Source organism: Acomys russatus, chromosome 13 (assembly GCF_903995435.1).
Source record: "Acomys russatus chromosome 13, mAcoRus1.1, whole genome shotgun sequence".
Classification (NCBI taxonomy): domain Eukaryota; kingdom Metazoa; phylum Chordata; class Mammalia; order Rodentia; family Muridae; genus Acomys; species Acomys russatus.
This window is the reverse complement of record NC_067149.1, coordinates 28,151,208-28,158,502: the sequence shown is the minus strand read 5'-3', so window position 1 is coordinate 28,158,502 and position 7,295 is coordinate 28,151,208. Positions and strand designations below refer to the sequence as shown.

The following is a 7,295-nucleotide window of genomic DNA, read 5'->3' as shown; positions in this document are numbered from 1 at the left end:
CTCATTTATTGGTTTGTGTTTATGTGTGAGCGTATGTGTGAGTGTATGTGCAGCTGCATGCGTGCCCCTGGCTGTGCCCACGGAGGCCAGAAAAAGGCACCAGGTCTCCTCTTCTGTTCTCTGCCTATTCTTTTGAGGCAGGGTCTCGAGGCTGGAAGTCAGCTTACCAAGAAATCTATCTTGCCACTTCCTCGGAGCTGGGGTTACAGCTGTGTATGTGATACCTGATTTGTTACATGGGTCCTGCAATCTGAATTCTGGTCCTTGAGTGCTCTTAACCACTGAGCCATCTGCCAGAACCATTCTCCATCCCTCAGCCTCATGTGCCACACTGCATCTCCTCGCTATGTGCTTTTTCTTAGATTAGAGTGCCTATGGCTGCTTCACACTCAGGAAAAGATGTTAGGCCTTGTGTTTTGGAGGAAGGAGTGTCAATATATACTGGCAAGTGTATATTACAAATTACACATCAAATACATATGCAATCATATATCATCATGTGCAATCATATGTACATACAATGCATATGTAATCATACACATCAAATACACATATACAGCCATATATTACAGACATCACATCTCAGAGAACTCAAAGCTGAGTCTTCCCCTCCATGGAATGTGGTCAGAAATCACATTTTAGGCAATGTCTGGAGAAGAGTTCAGTGGATAAAGTGGTGCTTGATACACAAGTGTAGAAACCGAAGGCCAGAAATCCCCTCTCCCAAGTGAGCAAGATCACAGCATAGTGTGTCTGCCATCTCAGTGCTGGGGCCCTGGAGGATGGAGAAAGGCAGAAACTGAGGGCTCTCTAGCCTAAAAGAGCAAGCTCCAGGTTCAGTAAGGGACTCCGTCTCAAAAGATAAGGCGAAGAAAGATAAAAGATATTTAGACTTGACTTCCAACACACATATGTGCACACAGACACTGACTTGAGCAATGACATTTGATAAGTGGTACAATGTCACATATTCCACATTTCTGATACTCTCTTTCATCCCTGCTCCATCAACTGCCAGGAATGCTTCTCCATCATTGTGAAAGCTCAAAGTACCCCGACTTTCCAACAGTCCCCTCTTTGTGAGAATTGTTATAATAGGGATTAAAAACTGGAAATTTGTGATTAAGGGAGCACAGGCACTGGAGCCAGGCCCTGGGACTACCCAGTGGGTACGGGAGTATCTCCCAGGCACTGGGACTACCCAGCGGGTGCGGGAGTATCTCCCAGGCACTGGGACTACTCAGCGGGTGCGGGAGTATCTCCCAGGCACTTTTAAGTTGTACAGTCACCCTCCGCTCATCTAGCCTTGTGCCCTGGCCCCATACTACCCTCCTCTAGCTTGTCACACACACCAAGCTCCCTCTAGCTCAGTACCTTTGCTCCAGCTGTAGGTGCATAGAAGTCCCCACTCCACCCCACCCCCTGCGCCTCTCTCTCTCTCTCTCTCTCTCTCTCTCTCTCTCTCTCTCTCTCTCTCTCTCTCTCTCTCTCTCTCTCTCTCTCTCTCTCTCTCTCTCTCTCTCTCTCTCTCTCTCTCTCTCACCCATCATTGCCCCCTTCCTCACTCCAGAGGCATCAGATCCCCTTGGAGGGCAGCTTGCTTAAGTAGGGCTTTTTTTTTTTTTTTTTTTTTTTTTTTTTTTTTTTGCGTTTTACTTTTAGGTTGGTGTGATTACTTGTTCAGTTTCAGCTTCCTCAGCACAAACACAAGCACAGTGATGGCAGAGAAGGGGAAGAAGAGAGGAAAGAAGGGGGGAGGTGGAAGGGAAGAGAATCTTTGCATCAGGCACACATCTGGGCAGCCTTCGGTCCCACAGCCAAGTTCAGTCTTCCTAGAGTGAGCCGCACCGTGCCTCCTGTGGACACAGGAAGGCGTGGGAAGGATCCAGTCCCTGCTGAAATATTGGTGAAGATACATATCTGGCAGTGCCCACGCATACATAAAGATCCATATTAACTCCCTGGTTCGAAGTAAAGAGCCACTGCTGCTAATGGTGGCATTGCTAGGCTGTTCTGTGGGCCGTGATTTTCTGTTTCAATTACGGCTGTGTCGGTGATTTAGCAGCCAGGCTAGCGGAGAGTCGTTCCTGAGAGGTTGGTTGTAACTGCCAATAGGAAACCGATGGCCTGGCATTCCCACCTCAATCTTTCCCCCTCCCTCCCACTCTCCTCTTCATTACCTCTCTATCTTCCGGCGCACTTTCTCTTTCCACTCTTGCTCTCCTCCCAGCGCCTACCCCAACTCCAGTTCTAATCATATCCGTGTCAGACATCCTGGTTTACGCTCTGGCCGAAGCCTCACTGTGGGTGAACTGGGCTTTGGGGAGCTATGATGGCTATCCTTGAGTGTCAACCTGAGTACATCTACGCAACTGAAAACCCAAGTGTAGCCAGACTTTTGGCCTTTTGTTGGGTTCTTTTACCTACTTCCCTGCACCACCCCTATCCTTTCCAACCCCCCAGCACTAGGTAGGAGAGGAAAAAGGTTGGGGGACAGGGGACATTGATACTGTTCGACTACTTCCTGCTGATTAGGAGCAACAGTTCCGGGGGCGGGGGCAAATTTGATCTTTGTCATCAGGATATCTTGAACCAGCAACCAGAAACTAGCAATCCAGCAACCAGCAACAGCAGCAGGGGCAGCAGCAGACACCCACCTCTTAGGGCTTTGGCATTTATACTCCCTCTGAAGAGTCCCCAGAATCCCAAATGTAAACTATCTTCAGCTGACAAAACCACACCCCCTGCTAGAGCAAATTATAGTCAGCTGTTGTGGGCAATCTGAAGCAGCCCCATATCCCACACGTGGGATTAATATTTATATAACATTTCTATGTTGTTGGGTTTTTTTTTTTTTAATTCTTAGGCCCGTGGGATTAATATTTACATAACATTTCTATGTTGTTGGGTTTTGTTTTGTTTTGTTTAATTCTTAGGCCAGCCTGGTCTACAAAGTATGTAGCCAGGACAACCAAGGCTACACAGAGAAACCCTGTCTTCGAAAACCAAAAACCAAAAAAACAAAAAACAAACAAACAAAAAAATCTAGTACACCCAAACCACTGGGCACACCTGTTAGGGATTTTTAGTTAATTGATCACTTGAGGTAGGAAGACACACCTTGAATCCAGATCATTTGACCCACACTAAATTTAGGCCTCACCTTCCCATGACAGGCTATATAAGAAAAAGGGAAGAAAGACGCTTTAGCTTTTTGTCTGCTTGCCCTCAGTTTCACTTTCCTGGTATCAGAGATGAATTCTTCAGGATTCATCTTATGGACTGAACAATTACTAGATTCTTGAACTTTCTATTGAGAGACAGCCATTGTTGAACTACCTGGACCACAGCCTGTAAGCCACTATAATAAACCCCCTAGATAGATAGATTGATGATAGATAGATAGATAGATAGATAGATAGATAGATAGATAGATTCATTCTTTCAGTTCTGTATCTCTAGAAGGGTTCGTGGAAGAACTCAGAAACTCTGGACATTCATTGTTAGTCTAGTATGGGACTTGATGGCACATTTTATCTCTGTGACAACATGCCTAAGGAAAATCAACTTAAAGGGGGAAAAGTTTGTTGGGTTCTGGTTTCAAGGGCTTTGGTCCATGGTCACTTGGTGCTGTTGCTTCTGGTTGGCATGGTAAGATGGGACATTGTGGGAGCACATGTGGTGGGGCGAGGTGGCTCATTCATGGTATGAAGAAAGCAGAGAGAGAGAGACAGGATGGCTCCAGGAGCAGGCAGAGGTTTCAGAGACACTGCCCAGTGACCTGCTTCCCCCCAGGGATGTGCCCCTTCTGCAAGCTGATTCATTAATAACATTATCAATGGGCCCATCCATTGATGGGGTTAATATCCTCATGGTCCAATCAATATTGCCACCATTTGAGATCAAAGGCTTTAAGCCATGATCCCCTGTACAGACACTTTATAGCCAAGCCACACCGTGAACTGCAGCAGTCTACACAACAGTGTTGTCATTGCCATTACTCTACACAGAGAAACCACTACACCAGACAGTGTTTAGGCCTCCTGCCGGGTGGTCCCAGTACAATTTCATTGCACCTCCCACAGCAGCCTGGTGCCCGCTCTTGTTAAAATCACTCCATTTACAGCTGAGGACAACTGAGTCTGTCTTTAGATCAGCTGGCTACAGTGAGAGACTTGGCCCCAGTGAAGCATGGGCCCAGGCCCAGATCCACCTGATGGCCCCACTGGAGTTACTTAGCCAGGCTCTGCTATACCTGGCAGCCATGTCTGAGGTTTCCTCCCCTCTGTTCCCAGGTGGCTCTGTCTATAGCACACCTGAAGGCTTTGGGGTAAATTACAGGATGTGAGGGAAGGGCATTGGCCTGGATGAAAAGGGAAGGAACAAAGAGGGGTAAAGTGATGTTCTACATCACTTGGAGGAGCCCACAGGTAAGCAGGAAGAGGCAATTTCTACTTCACTGCCTTACCTTGGGTATCTCTGCCATCCATCAAACTTTCACATGGATTTGTGCAGGCAAGGAGATCACAGGCTATTTCCTCAGAGGCCTCCAGGCTTAGCGTTCACTCTTAACTCGTGTACTGAGTATTCTGAGTCTAGTGCCAGCTTCCTGGATATGAGTGGCAGTTGGGGTGACAGTAGGAGTGGCAGGTACTTCTACCCTTTGAACCCCATAGCTGGTAATGAATGCCCTTGAATTCATAGGTCAGCTTTGTCCCCTAACTGCTTCTCCAGCCCCTCTGCTGGTGGCATGCACTTCCAGTACTGGTGTTCAGTTCTTTCCAGCTTGAAATGCCTGGAGTCATTTTGTTTCCAGAATCCCTCAGTAGCACACCCCTCTTCTGGTCCCTGTGTCCTTGCTCTTGGGGTTTTCTTTCTAAGGCTTTATTTGTGCTGTTCCCAGCAGCATATATCAGAAGTCCCTCATTACCGCTTACCCCCTGTCCTCCCCCTCTCCTTTCTTAAACTGGGCATGACCTGTATCCTGGCTTATTTAATCCCACAATATCTTCGAGAGTAGCTATGTTCACTTCATTAACAGATAAGGAGCCTGAGCCTCTACAGTGTGCTGCTCTCAGGCTGTCCTGTGAATTAGAAAAGGGTACCTCGTCTGTAGAATGCATTCCAAAATGCCCCCACAGACTTCGCAAAGTATGTGGAGTTTCCAGCCCCTGTGCCTTCTTCTAAGCTACATATTGAGGAGAAGAGAGAGAGAGAGAGAGAGAGAGAGAGAGAGAGAGAGAGAGAGAGAGCGCCTACGCAAGCATATGAAGAGGAGAAACAGCCTACACAAGCATACATAGGCATACATAGTCTCAATGGTAAGGGGTTGGCCCCCTCAGAGTCAGTATAGGACACACCCAGACACCAACTTTTCAGCACAAAGGAGAATTATTACCTAAGAGGGTCAAGTGGCTGCGGGGGAGGGGGAGCGGGGTGGCAGGTGCTGCCTCTGGATCAGGCAAAGGCAGACATGAAAGCAGCAGCAGCAACAGGTGTTTTGTTTTATCTTTTTTGTCGCCCCCCCCAGCCCCCCCCCTGCCGCCCAGGAGTAGGTTTTTAAGGGGGAAAAGGGGATTCTGTCCTAGGGTGAGTTGGTAAATCCTAATTGGACATATTAGACAAATAATGAATTTTAACTCTTGGCCCTTGATGTTTTGTCTCAAGAATCAGTCAGTGGCCAAATAAGGGAATAAACCTTAGGACTAGCTTTAGGACTATAATGCAACAGGAAAGGAGAGAGAAGGGTAAAGGGCAAAGCCTGTCAGTGCCATGTTTGCCGTGCTTGAGCCTGTTCCAGAGCCCTTCGTTCCCACCTTTTAATTTTATTATTGGGTTGCTGGGTATCAGGTAAGTGGGCATCATTCTCTCTGGCTACTTCCTGCTGCTTTTGGGGTATCCTTGTTAGGGACCAGAGGAAACTGGAATGTTGGTCAATTCTGGAAAGAGCAGGCTGTATCAGTCACTGTCCAGGCACTGTGGGACCACCAGCCACGCTGTGGCTAGGGAACAGAGTGGGTAGGCTGGACCATCTGTGGCTAGGGAACAGCATGGGACAGGTTATGAAGCTGGACCATCTGTGGCTAGGGAACAGTGTGGAGTAGGCTGGACCATCTGTGGCTAGGGAACAGCATGGGGTAGGCTGGACCATCTGTGGCTAGGGAACAGCATGGGGTAGGCTGGACCATCTGTGGCTAGGGAACAGCGTGGGGTAGGCTGGACCATCTGTGGCTAGGGAACAGCGTGGGGTAGTCTGGACCATCTGTGGCTAGCCACTCTGGCACTGTCTAGGATGTGGATTCTGAGGGAACATCTGGGGCTGGTGAGTTGCTGGAGTAGTTTGTAGTTGATTTGAAATCAGTTGGGACAGGTAGACTACAGACTGAAGAAGGTACAGTTAAAGAGTTGAAGGACAATTTTGTTTCTTTGTTTCTTTATTTGTTTGAAACTTTAAGCATTTCATTAACCTCCCTCAGTGGCTTGAAGCCACCAGGGCACAGGCACCTCCAACACTCTTAATCTTTCTCTTCAGCTCTTCTGCTAAAGAATTTGGCCTTCACGATGACTGGCTGCTTAGGGAGCTTACCCTTCCCCAGAACTTTGTAGTAACCCAATCACACATCATCAATGATGGGAGCAGCTCCAGTCTTGTATTTTGTAGCATTGACCTGTGTCTGCTCACTGACCAGTGTCCACAGCTTATCCAGGTTGACGGTTGGGCAGAAGCAGCTCTGGCTCCTCTTTAAGTGGTAATGCCTCTTTCCCAAAGTCACCTGCATGATAGCTTTCAAAGTTGATCGTGGGGTGAGGCATGCCTCTAGCATCCCTGCGGCCTCTTGAGTGCTTGTGGTTTACAAATGCAGCTGTGACGGTGGCTCACGTGGCCCTGGGGTTTCTGGATCTTCTTCAGTCTGGATGGTATAGTGGTGGCAGAAAAGAAGGAAGGCAGGGAAAGTTTTTAAATCTTGAATGTACAGTTGAAACATTTAGGCTCATGGTCTTGGTAGATGGGGGAGGGGAGAACCAAGACCAGGGAAAGGAGATGAGATTCTACCCTCGGGAATAGACAGGTGGAGAAATTGAGGCTGTTGGTTGACAGAAGTACTTATCTGGAGTTCATTTGACCTATAAGAAGTAGATTCTCATAGGTCAAGTCAATTTCTTGAAGCTTAAAAATTTTTTAAGTGTATAAGAGATACAAGTTGTAGATATGTTAGCATCAGTTATGATCCCCGCTTAGGTCATAAAGTTCTAAGTAGTGATAAGGGGGGGATCGGGAGCCAATCCTTTCCTTT

The 7,295-nt window shown here is 47.6% G+C and overlaps 1 pseudogene; it reads right to left on the bottom strand.

Moving 5' to 3' along the window:
• Positions 1–6,472: 6,472 nt before the first annotated feature.
• LOC127196993 (60S ribosomal protein L27a-like) lies at positions 6,473–6,922 on the bottom strand (annotated as a pseudogene).
• Between the last annotated feature and the right edge of the window lie 373 nt (positions 6,923–7,295).